This window comes from Schistocerca americana, chromosome 4 (genome assembly GCF_021461395.2).
Source record: "Schistocerca americana isolate TAMUIC-IGC-003095 chromosome 4, iqSchAmer2.1, whole genome shotgun sequence".
Lineage (NCBI taxonomy): Eukaryota > Metazoa > Arthropoda > Insecta > Orthoptera > Acrididae > Schistocerca > Schistocerca americana.
Genome location: NC_060122.1, coordinates 41,200,841 through 41,215,113, shown reverse-complemented (window position 1 = coordinate 41,215,113; position 14,273 = coordinate 41,200,841).

Sequence of the window (14,273 nt, the reverse complement as noted above, 5' to 3'; positions counted from 1 at the left end):
AATGCCGACATCAGTGCAATAATACTGACTTTTCTTAGTGTCTATGCTTCTAACATGTCCTGTGTCAGCAGTTTTAGATTCCGATGCACAACTGCAGGTTAACTGTATCCCTTGGACCTTCACTTTGACGATGAAACACAGAAAATGCTTCGGAATTAAACACAAAAGGCACAATGCCGAGTTAAGTACTAGTAGACTGACTCTTCTTACTGTCTATGCTTTGAGCCTTTCCTGTGAAACCAGTTTTAGATTCCAATGCTTCACTTCATGTTTACTGTATCCCTTGGACCTTCACTTTGGCGATGAAAAACAACAATTGCATCGAAATTAAATACAAAAAGCACAATGCCGACTTAAGTGCAAGAAGACTGAGTCTTCTTACTGTCTATGTTTCGTTCCATCCCCGTGAGACCAGTTTTAGATTCCGATGCTTCGCTTCAGGTTTACTGTATCCCTGACCTTCACATTGACGATGAAACACAGATATTGATATCGGAATTAAATACAAAAGGCACAATGCCGACTTAAGTACAAGAAGAATGAGTTTTGTTAGAGTCTATGCTATGAGCCATTTCTGTGTCACCAGTTTTAGATTCCGATTCTTCACGTCAGGTTTACTGTATACCTTGGACCTTCACTTTGACGATGAAACTCAGAAATTGCATCGGGATTAAATTCAAAAAGTACAATGCCCACTTACGTACAAGAAGACTGAGTCTACTTACCGTCTACTGACTTTTGTTAGTGTCTATGTTTCGAGCTTTTCCTGTGTCCCCGGTTTTAGATTCCGATGCACAACTCGAGATTTACTGTATCCCTTCGACCTTAACATTGGCGATGAAACACAGAAATTGCAGCGGAATTAAATACAATAAGCACAATGCCGACTTAAGTACATAAAGACTTACTTTTCTTAGTGTCTATGATTCGAGCCTGTCCTGTGTCACCAGATTTTAGTTTCCGATGCACATCTGCAAGTTTACTGTATCCCTTGGACCTTCACAATGACAATGCATCGGAACTAAACACAAAAGACACAATGCAAACTTAAGTACCAGACGACTGACTTTTCTTTGTGTCTACGTTTTGAGCCTCTCCTGTGAGACCAGTTATAGGTTCCGATGCTTCATTTCTGGTTTAGTGTCTCACTTGGACCTTCACTTTGACTATGAAACACAAAAATTGCATCGGTATTAAGTACTAAAAGGCACAATGCCGACTTAAGTACAAGAAGGCTGAGGCTTCTTACTGTCTATGATTTGGGCCTTCCCTGTGAGACCAGTTTTAGATTACGATGCTTCATGTCAGGTCTACTGGTTCCCTTGGACCTTCACTTTGACGATGAATTACGGAAATTGCATCGGAATTAAATACAAAAAGCACAACGCCGACTTAAGTACAAGAAGACTGACTTTTCTTAGTGACAATGACTGAGCCTTTCCTGTGAGACCAGTCTTAGAATCTGATGCTTCACTTCAGGTTTACTGTATCCCTTGGACCTTCACATTGACGATAAAACACAGTTATTGCATCGGAAGTAAATACAAGAGGCACAATGCCGACTTAATACAAGAACACTGAGCCTTCATACTGTCTATGATTTGAGCCTTCCCTATGTGAGCAGATGTAGATTCCGGTACTTCGTTTCAGGTTTACTGTAAACCTTGGACCTTCACTTTGAAGATGAAACACAAAAATTGCATCGGAGTTATATACAAAAGGCACAGTGCCGACTTAAGTACAAGAAGACTGAGTCTTCTTACTAACTATGCTTCGAGAGTCTCCTGTGCCACCAGTTTTTAGATTCCGACGCTTCACTTCCAATTAACTGTATCCCTTGGACCTTCACTTCGGCGATGAAATACAAAATTAGCATCGGAATTAAATACAAAGGCCACAATGCCGACTTATGTACAAGAAGACTGACTTATCATAGTGTCTACGTTTTGAGATTTCGTTTGAGACCAGTTTTAGATTGCGATGCTCACTTCAGATTTACTGTATCCCTTGGACCTTCACATTGACGATGCAACACAGAAATGGCATCGGAATTAAGTACAAAATGCACAATGCCGACGTAAATACAAGAAGACTGACTTTACTTAGTGTCTACGTTTAGCCTTTCCTGTGTCACCAGTTTTAGATTCCGACGCTGCACTTCAGGTTTACTGTATCCCTTGGACCTTAACATTGACGATGAAACACAGTAATTGCATCGGAAGTAAATACAAGAGGCACAATGCCGACTTTAGTACAAGAACACTGTGCCTTCTTCCTGCCTATGTTTTGAGCCTTCCCTATGTGAGCAGATTTAGATTCCGGTACTTCGTTTCAGGTTTACTGTATCCCTAGGACCTTCACTTTGACGATGAAACACAAAAATTGCAACGGAATTAAATACAAAAGCACAATGCCGCCTTTAGTACAAGAAGACTGACTTTTCTTATTGTCTATGTTTCGAGCTGGTTCTATGTCACCAGTTTTAGATTTCAATGCCCAACTGCTGGTTTACTGTATCCCTTGGACCTTCACATTGACGATGAAACACAGTACTTGCATCGGAAGTAAATACAAGAGGCACAATGCCGACTAAAGTACAAGAAGACCGACTTTTCTTAGTGTCTGTGTTTTGAGCCTCTCCTGGTGTCACCAGTCTTAGATTCCGTTGCACAACTGCTGGTTTTCTGTATCCCTTAGGCCTTTACATTGACGATGAAACACAGTAATTGCATCGGAATTAATTACAAAAGGCACAATGCCGACTTAAGTGCAAGAAGACCGACTTTTCTTAGTGTCTATGTTTTGAGAATCTCCTGTGAGACTACTTTTAGAATCCTATGCTTCACGTCCAATTTACTTTATCATTTGGATTTTCACTTTGTCGATGAAACACAGAAATTACATCTGAATTGAATACAAAAGGCACACTGCCAACCTAAGTACAAGAAGACTGAGTCTTCTTACGGTCTATGCTTCGAGCCTTTCCTGTGTCACCAGTTTTTAGATTCCGATGCTTCACTTCCAATTTACTGTATCCCTTGGACCTTCCGTTTGACGATGAAACACAGAAATTGCATCGGAATTAATTACAAAAGGAACAATGTCGACATAAGTACAAGAAGACTGACTTTTCTTAGTGTCTATGTTTTGAGCCTTTCCTGTGAGAACAGTTACAGATTCCGATGGTACACTTCACGTTTAATTTATCCCTTGGACCTTCACTTTGACAATGAAACACAGTAATTGCATCGGAATTAAATACAAAAGGCACAATGCCGACTTAAGTACAAGAAGACTGACTTTTCATAGTGTCTATGTTTTGAGCCTTTTGTGTGAGACCAATTTTAGATTGCGATGCTTCACTTCAGGTTTACTGTATCCCTTGGACCTACACTCTGATGATAAAACACAAAAATTGCATCGGAATTAAATACAAAAGGCACAAGGCCGACTTAAGTACCGGAAGACAGATTCATCTTACTGACTATGATTTGAGCCTTTCTTGTGAGACCTGTTTTAGATTCCGATGCTCCACTTCATGTTTACTGTATCCCTTGGACCTTCACATTGACGATGAAACACAGAAATCGCGTTGGAATTAAGTACAAAACGCACAATACCGACATAAGTACAAGAAGACTAACTTTTCTTAGTGTCTACGTTTAGCCTTTCCTGTAACACCAGTTTTAGAATCCGATGCACGACTGCAGGTTTACTGTATCCTTTGGACCGTCACTCTGACGATGAGGCACAAAAATTGCATCGGAATTAAATACAAAAGGCACAATGCCGACTTTAGTAGAAGAACTCTGAGTCTTCTTACTGTCTATGTTTTGAGCCTCTCCAGTGAGACTAGTTTTTGATTCCTATGCTTCACGTCCTATTTACTGTATCCCTTGGACCTTCACTTGGACGATGAAACACAGAGAATGCATCGGAATTAAATAGAAAAGGCACAATGCCAACTTTTGTGCAAGATGACTGACATTTCTTAGGGTCTATGATTTGTGCCTTTCTTGTGAGACCAGTTTTAGATTCTGATGCTTCACTTAAGGTTTACTGTATCACTTGGACCTTCATTTTGACGGAGACACACAGTAAAATACAAAAGGCACAATGCCGACTTAAGTACAACAAAACTGACTTTTCATAGTCTCTATGCTTTATGACGTTCCTGTGAGACCAGTTTAAGAATCCGATGTATCACTTCAGGTTTATTGAATCCCTTGGACCTTCACATTGACGATGAATTACAGAAATTGCATCGGAATAAACTACAAAAGGCACAATGCCGACTTAAATACTAGATGACTGAGTCTTCTCACTATCTATGTTTTGAGCCTTTCCTGTGAAACCAGTCTTAGAATCCGATGCTTCACTTCAGGTTTACTGTATCCCTTGGACCTTCACATTGACGATAAAACACAGTAATTGCAATGGAAGTAAATACAAGAGGCACAGTGCCGACTTAAGTACAAGAACACTGAGCCTTCTTACTGTCTATGTTTTGAGCTTTCCCTATGTGAGCAGATTTAGATTCCGGTACTTCGTTTCAGGTTTACTGTATACCTTTGATCTTCACTTTGAAGACGAAACACAAAAATTGCATCGGAATTATATACAAAAGGCACAGTGCCGACTTAAGTACAAGAAGACTGAGTCTTCTTACTGACTATGCTTCGAGAGTCTCCTGTGCCACCAGTTTTTAGATTCCGATGCTTCACTTCCAATTAACTGTATCCCTTGCACCTTCACTTTGGCGATGAAATACAAAGGGCACAATGCCGACTTAAAACGGCTCTGAGCACTATGGGACTTAACATCTATGGTCATCAGTCCCCTAGAACTTAGAGCTACTTAAACCTAACTAACCTAAGGACAGCACACAACACCCAGCCATCACGAGGCAGAGAAAATCCCTGACCCCGCCGGGAATCGAACCCGGGAACCCGGGCGTGGGAAGCGAGAACGCTACCGCACGACCACGAGATGCGGGCAATGCCGACTTAAGTACAAGAAGACTGACTTATCATAGTGTCTATGTTTTGAGCCTTTCGTGTGAGACCAGTTTTAGATTGCGATGCTCACTTCAGATTTACTGTATCCCTTGGACCTTCACATTGACGATGAAACACAGTAATTGCATCGGAATTGAATACAAAAGGCACAATGCCAACCTAAGTACAAGAAGACTGAGTCTTCTTACGGTCTATGCTTCGAGCCTTTCCTGTGTCACCAGTTTTTACATTCCGATGCTTCACTTCCAATTTACTGTATCCTTTGGACCTTCCGTTTGACGATGAAACACAGAAATTGCATCGGAATTAATTACAAAAGGAACAATGCCGACATAAGTACAAGAAGACTGACTTTTCTTAGTGTCTATGTTTTGAGCCTTTCCTGTGAGAACAGTTTCAGATTCCGATGGTTCACTTCACGTTTAATTTATCCCTTGGACCTTCACTTTGACAATGAAACACAAAAATTGCATCGGAATTAAATACAAAAGGCACAATGCCGTCATTAGTACAAGAATACTGACTTATTTTAGTGTCTATGTTTAGGCCTTTCCTGTGTGACCAGTTTTAGATTCCGATGCTTCACTTCAGGTTTACTGTATCCCGTGGTCCTTCACTTTGGCGATGAAACACAAACATTGCATCGGAATTATATACAAAAGGCACAATGCCGACTTAAGTACAAGAACACTAAGCCTTCTTACTGTCTATGTTTTGAGCCTTCCCTATGAGACCAGATTTAGATTCCAGTACTTCGCTTCAGGTTTACTGTTTCCCTAGGACCTTCACTTTGACGATGAAGCACAAAAATTGCATAGGAATTAAATACAAAAGGCACAGTGCCGACTTTAGTACAAGAAGACTGAGTCTTCTTACTAACTATGCTTCGAGAGTCTCCTGTGCCACCAGTTTTTAGATTCCGATGCTTCACTTCCAATTAACTGTATACCTTGGACCTTCACTTCGGCGATGAAATACAAAATTAGCATCGGAATTAAATACAAAGGCCACAATGCCGACTTAAGTACAAGAAGACTGACTTATCATAGTGTCTACGTTTTGAGCCTTTCGTGTGAGACCAGTTTTAGATTGCGATGCTCACTTCAGATTTACTGTATCCCTTAGACCTTCACATTGACGATGCAACACAGAAATGGCATCGGAATTAAGTACAAAATGCACAATGCCGACGTAAATACAAGAAGACTGACTTTACTTGGTGTCTACGTTTAGCCTTTCCTGTGTCACCAGTTTTAGATTCCGCCGCTGCACTTCAGGTTTACTGTATCCCTTGGACCTTAACATTGACGATGAAACACAGTAATTGCATCGGAAGTAAATACAAGAGGCACAATGCCGACTTAAGTACAAGAACACTGAGCCTTCTTACTGTCTATGTTTTGAGCCTTCCCTATGTGAGCAGATTTAGATTCCGGTACTTCGTTTCAGGTTTACTGTATCCCTAGGACCTTCACTTTGACGATGAAACACAAAAATTGCATCGGAATTAAATACAAAAGCACAATGCCGCCTTTAGTACAAGAAGACTGACTTTTCTTATTGTCTATGTTTTGAGCTGGTTCTATGTCACCAGTTTTAGATTTCGATGCCCAACTGCTGGTTTACTGTATCCCTTGGACCTTCACATTGACGATGAAACAAAGTACTTGCATCGGAAGTAAATACAAGAGGCACAATGCCGACTAAAGTACAAGAAGACCGACTTTTCTTAGTGTCTGTGTTTTGAGCCTCTCCTGGTGTCACCAGTCTTAGATTCAGTTGCACAACTGCTGGTTTTCTGTATCCCTTAGGCCTTCACATTGACGATGAAACACAGTAATTGCATCGGAATTAATTACAAAAGGCACAATGCCGACTTAAGTGCAAGAAGACTGACTTTTCTTAGTGTCTATGTTTTGAGAATCTCCTGTGAGACTACTTTTAGAATCCTATGCTTCACGTCCAATTTACTTTATCCCTTGGATTTTCACTTTGTCGATGAAACACAGAAATTACATCGGAATTGAATACAAAAGGCACAATGCCAGCCTAAGTACAAGAAGACTGAGTCTTCTTACGGTCTATGCTTCGAGCCTTTCCTGTGTCACCAGTTCTTAGATTCCGATGCTTCACTTCCAATTTACTGTATCCCTTGGACCTTCCGTTTGACGATGAAACACAGAAATTGCATCGGAATTAATTACAAAAGGAACAATGTCGACATAAGTACAAGAAGACTGACTTTTCTTAGTGTCTATGTTTTGAGCCTTTCCTGTGAGAACAGTTTCATATTCCGACGGTACACTTCACGTTTAATTTATCCCTTGGACCTTCACTTTGACAGTGAAACACAAAAATTGCATCGGAATTAAATACAAAATGCACAATGCCGCCTTTAGTACAAGAAAACTGACTTTTCTCAGTGTCTATGTTGAAGCCTTTCCTGTGTGACCAGTTTTAGATTTCGATGCTTCACTTCAGGTTTACTGTATCCCGTGGTCCTTCACTTTGGCGATGAAACACAAACATTGCATCGGAATTATATACAAAAGGCACAATGCCGACTTAAGTACAAGAACACTGAGCCTTCTTACTGTCTATGTTTTGAGCCTTCCCTATGAGACCAGATTTAGATTCCAGTACTTCGCTTCAGGTTTCCTGTATCCCTGGGACCTTCACATTGACGATGAAGCGCAAAAATTGCATAGGAATTAAATACAAAAGGCACAATGCCGACTTATGTACAAGAAGACTGAGTCTTCTTACGGTCTATGCTTCGAGCCTTTCCTGTGTCACCAGTTTTTAGATTCCGATGCTTCACTTCCAATTTACTGTATCGCTTGGACCTTCAGTTTGACGATGAAACACAAAAATTGCATCGGAATTAAATACAAAAGGCACAATGTCGACTTAAGTACAAGAAGACTGACTTTTCTTAGTGTCTATGTTGTGAGCCTTTCCTGTGAGACCAGTTTTAGATTCCGATGCTTCACTTCAGGTTTACTGTATCCCTTGGACTTTCATTATGACGATGAAGCACCGTAATTGCATCGGAATTAAATACAAAAGGCACAATGCCGACTTAAGTACAAGAAGACTGACTTTTCATAGTGTCTATGTTTTGAGCCTTTTGTGTGAGACCAATTTTAGATTGCGATGCTTCACTTCAGGTTTACTGTATCCCTTGGACCTACACTTTGAAGATGAGACACAAAAATTGCATCGGAATTAAATACAAAAGGCACAAGGCCGACTTAAGTACCGGAAGACAGATTCATCTTACTGTCTATGATTTGAGCCTTTCTTGTGATACCAGTTTTAGATTCCGATGCTTCACTTCATGTTTACTGTATCCATTGGACCTTCACATTGACGATGAAACACAGAAATCGCGTCGGAATTAAGTACAAAACGCACAATACCGACATAAGTACAAGAAGACTAACTTTTCTTAGTGTCTACGTTTAGCATTTCCTGTAACACCAGTTTTAGAATCCGATGCACGACTGCAGGTTTACTGTATCCTTTGGACCTTCACTCTGACGATGAGGCACAAAAATTGTATCGAAATTAAATACAATAGGCACAATGCCGACTTTAGTAGAAGAACTCTGAGACTTCTTACTGTCTATGTTTTGAGCCTCTCCAGTGAGACTAGTTTTTGATTCCTATGCTTCACGTCCTATTTACTGTATCCCTTGGACCTTCACTTTGACGATGAAACACAGAGAATGCATCGGAATTAAATAGAAAAGGCACAATGCACACTTTTGTGCAAGATGACTGACATTTCTTAGTGTCTATGATTTGTGCCTTTCTTGTGAGACCAGTTTTAGAGTCTGATGCTTCACTTAAGGTTTACTGTATCACTTGGACCTTCATTTTGACGGAGACACACAGTAAAATACAAAAGGCACAATGCCGACTTAAGTACAACAAGACTGACTTTTCATAGTCTCTATGCTTTATGACGTTCCTGTGAGACCAGTTTAAGAATCCGATGTATCACTTCAGGTTTATTGAATCCCTTGGACCTTCACATTGACGATGAATTACAGAAATTGCATCGGAATAAACTACAAAAGGCACAATGCCGACATAAATACTAGATGACTGAGTCTTCTCACTATCTATGTTTTGAGCCTTTCCTGTGAAACCAGTCTTAGAATCCGATGCTTCACTTCAGGTTTACTGTATCCCTTGGACCTTCACATTGACGATAAAACACTGTAATTGCAATGGAAGTAAATACAAGAGGCACAGTGCCGACTTAAGTACAAGAACACTGAGCCTTCTTACTGTCTATGTTTTGAGCTTTCCCTATGTGAGCAGATTTAGATTCCGGTACTTCGTTTCAGGTTTACTGTATACCTTGGACCTTCACTTTGAAGACGAAACACAAAAATTGCATCGGAATTATACACAAAAGGCACAGTGCCGACTTAAGTACAAGAAGACTGAGTCTTCTTACTGACTATGCTTCGAGAGTCTCCTGTGCCACCAGTTTTTAGATTCCGATGCTTCACTTCCAATTAACAGTATCCCTTGCACCTTCACTTTGGCGATGAAATACAAAATTTGCATCGGAATTAAATACAAAGGGCACAATGCCGACTTAAAATGGCTCTGAGCACTATGGGACTTAACATCTATGGTCATCAGTCCCCTAGAACTTAGAACTACTTAAACCTAACTAACCTAAGGACAGCACACAACACCCAGCCATCACGAGGCAGAGAATATCCCTGACCCCGCCGGGAATCGAACCCGGGAACCCGGGCGTGGGAAGCGAGAACGCTACTGCACGACCACGAGATGCGGGCAATGCCGACTTAAGTACAAGAAGACTGACTTATCATAGTGTCTATGTTTTGAGCCTTTCGTGTGAGACCTGTTTTAGATTGCGATGCTCACTTCAGATTTACTGTATCCCTTGGACCTTCACATTGACGATGAAACACAGTAATTGCATAGGAATTAATTACAAAAGGCACAATGCCGACTTAAGTACAAGAAGACTGACTTTTCTTAGTATCTATGTTTTGAGAATCTCCTGTGAGACTACTTTTAGAATCCTATGCTTCACGTCCAATTTACTTTATCCCTTGGATTTTGACTTTGACGATGAAACACAGAAATTACATCGGAATTGAATACAAAAGGCACAATGCCAACCTAAGTACAAGAAGACTGAGTCTTCTTACGGTCTATGCTTCGAGCCTTTCCTGTGTCACCAGTTTTTACATTCCGATGCTTCACTTCCAATTTACTGTATCCTTTGGACCTTCCGTTTGACGATGAAACACAGAAATTGCATCGGAATTAATTACAAAAGGAACAATGTCGACATAAGTACAAGAAGACTGACTTTTCTTAGTGTCTATGTTTTGGGCCTTTCCTGTGAGACCAGTTTCAGATTCCGATGGTTCACTTCACGTTTAATTTATCCCTTGGACCTACACTTTGACAATGAAACACAAAAATTGCATCGGAATTAAATACAAAAGGCACAATGCCGTCATTAGTACAAGAATACTGGCTTTTTTTAGTGTCTATGTTTAGGCCTTTCCTGTGTGACCAGTTTTAGATTCCGATGCTTCACTTCAGGTTTACTGTATCCCGTGGTCCTTCACTTTGGCGATGAAACACAAACATTGCATCGGAATTATATACAAAAGGCACAATGCCGACTTAAGTACAAGAACACTAAGCCTTCTTACTGTCTATGTTTTGAGCCTTCCCTATGAGACCAGATTTAGATTCCAGTACTTCGCTTCAGGTTTACTGTTTCCCTTGTACCTTCACTTTGACGATGAAGCACAAAAATTGCATTGGAATTAAATACAAAAGGCACAATGCCGACTTATATGCAAGAAGACTGAGTCTTCTTACGGTCTATGCATCGAGCCTTTCCTGTGTCACCAGTTCTTAGATTCCGATGCTTCACTTCCAATTTACTGTATCGCTTGGACCTTCAGTTTGACGATGAAACACAAAAATTGCATCGGAGTTAAATACAAAAGGCACAATGTCGACTTACGTACAAGAAGACTGACTTCTCTTAGTGTCTATGTTGTGAGCCTTTCCTGTGAGACGAATTTTAGATTCCGATGCTTCACTTCAGGTTTACTGTATCCCTTGGACTTTCATTATGACGATGAAGCACAGTAATTGCATCGGAATAAAATACAAAAGACACAATGCCGACTTAAGTACAAGAAGACTGATTTTTCATAGTGTCTATGTTTTGAGCCTTTTGTGTGAGACCAATTTTAGATTGCGATGTTTCACTTCAGGTTTATTGTATCCCTTGGACCTACACTTTGATGATGAAACACAAAAATTGCATCGTAATTAAATACAAAAGGCACAAGGCCGACTTAAGTACCGGAAGACATATTCATCTTACTGTCTATGATTTGAGCCTTTCTTGTGAGACCAGTTTTAGATTCCGATGCTTTACTTCATGTTTACTGTATCCCTTGGACCTTCACATTGACGATGAAACACAGAAATCGCGTCGGAATTAAGTACAAAACGCACAATGCCGACATAAGTACAAGAAGACTGACTTTTCTTAGTGTCTATGTTTAGCCTTTCCTGTAACCCCAGTTTTATAATCCGATGCACGACTGCAGATTTACTGTATCCTTTGGACCTTCACTCTGACGATGAGGCACAAAGATTGCATCGGAATTAAATACAAAAGGCACAATGCCGACTTTAGTAGAAGAACTCTGAGTCTTCTTACTGTCTATGTTTTGAGCCTCTCCAGTGAGACTATTTTTTGATTCCTATGCTTCACGTCCTATTTACTGTATCCCTTGGACCTTCACTTTGACGATGAAACACAGAGAATGCATCGGAATTAAATACAAAAGGCACAATTCCAACTTTGTGCAAGATGACTGACATTTCTTAGTGTCTATGATCTGTGCCTTTCCTGTGAGACCAGTTTTACATTCTGATGCTTCACTTCAGGTTTACTGTATCACTTGGACCTTCATTTTGACGAAGACACACAGTAAAATACAAAAGGCACAATGCCGACTTAAGTACAACAAGACTGACTTTTCATAGTCTCTATGCTTTGAGCCGTTTCTGTGAGACCAGTTTAAGAATCCGATGTATCACTTCAGGTTTATTGAATCCCTTGGACCTTTACATTGACGATGAATTACAGAAATTGCATCGGAATAAACTACAAAAGGCACAATGCCGACTTAAATACTAGATGACTGAGTCTTCTCACTTTCTATGTTTTGAGCCTTTCCTGTGAAAACAGTCTTAGAATCCGATGCTTCACATCAGGTTTACTGTATCCCTTGGACCTTCACATTGACGATAAAACACAGTAATTGCATCGGAAGTAAATTCAAGAAGCACAATGCCGACTTAAGTACAAGAAGACTGACATTTCTTAGTGTCTATGTTTTGAGAATCTCCTGTGAGACTACTTTTTGAATCCTATGCTTCACGTCCAATTTACTTTATCGCTTGGATTTTCACTTTGACGATGAAACACAGAAATTACATCGGAATTGAATACAAAAGTTACAATGCCAACCTAAGTACAAGAAGACGGAGTCTTCTTACGGTCTATGCTCGAGCCTTTCCTGTGTCACCAGTTTTTAGATTCCGATGCTTCACTTCCAATTTACTGTATCCCTTGGACCGTCCGTTTGACGATGAAACACAGATATTGCATCGGAATTAATTACAAAAGGAACAATGTCGACATAAGTACAAGAAGACTGACTTTTCTTAGTGTCTATGTTTTGAACCGTTCCTGTGAGACCAGTTTCAGATTCCGATGGTTCACTTCACGTTTAATTTATCCCTTGGACCTTCCCTTTGACAATGAAACACAAAAATTGCATCGGAATTAAATACAAAATGCACAATGCCGCTTTTAGTACAAGAATACTGACTGTTCTTAGTGTCTATGTTTAAGCCTTTCCTGTGTGTCCTTCTTTCTGTCTGTGTTTTGAGCCTTCCCTATGTGAGCAGATTCAGATTCCGGTACTTCGTTTCAGGTTTACTGTATACCTTGGACCTTCACTTTGAAGATGAAACACAAAAATTGCATCGGAATTATATACAAATGGCACAGTGCCGACTTAAGTACAAGAAGACTGAGTCTTCTTACTGACCATGCTTCGAGAGTCTCCTGTGCCACCAGTTTTTAGATTCCGATGCTTCACTTCCAATTAACTGTATCCCTTGGACCTTCACTTTGGCGATGAAATACAAAATTTGCACCGGTATTAAATACAAAGGGCACAATGCCGACTTAAGTACAAGAAGACTGACTTATCATAGTGTCTATGTTTTGAGCCTTTCGTGTGAGACCAGTTTTAGATTGCGATGCTCACTTCAGATTTATTGTATCCCTTGGACCTTCACATGACGATGAAACACAGAAATGGCATCGGAATTAAGTACAAAATGCACAATGCCGACGTAAATACAAGAAGACTGACTTTACTTAGTGTCTACGTTTAGCCTTTCCTGTGTCACCAGTTTTAGATTCCGAAGCTGCACTTCAGGTTTACTGTATCCCTTGGACCTTAACATTGACGATCAAACACAGTAATTGCATCGGAAGTAAATACAAGAGGCACAATGCCGACCTAAGTACAAGAGCACTGAGCCTTCTTACTGTCTATGTTTTGGGCCTTCCCTATGTGAGCAGATTTAGATTCCGGTACTTCGTTTCAGGTTTACTGTATCCCTTGGACCTTCACTTTGACGATGAAACACAAAAATTGCATCGGAATTAAATACAAAAGCACAATGCCGCCTTTAGTACAAGAAGACTGACTTTTCTTATTGTCTACGTTTTGAGCTGGTTCTATGTCACCAGTTTTAGATTTCGATGCACAACTGCAGGTTTACTGTATCCCTTGGACCTTCACATTGCCGATGAAACACAGTACTTGCATCGGAAGTAAATACAAGAGGCACAATGCCGACTAAAGTACAAGAAGACCGACTTTTCTTAGTGTCTGTGTTTTGAGCCTCTCCTGGTGTCACCAGTCTTCGATTCCATTGCACAACTGCTGGTTTTCGGTATCCCTTAGGCCTTCACATTGACGATGAAACACAGTAATTGCATCGGAATTAATTACAAAAGGCACAATTCCGACTTAAGTACAAGAAGACTGACTTTTCTTAGTGACTATGTTTTGAGAATCTCCTGTGAGACTACTTTTAGAATCCTATGCTTCACCTCCAATTTACTTTATCCCTTGG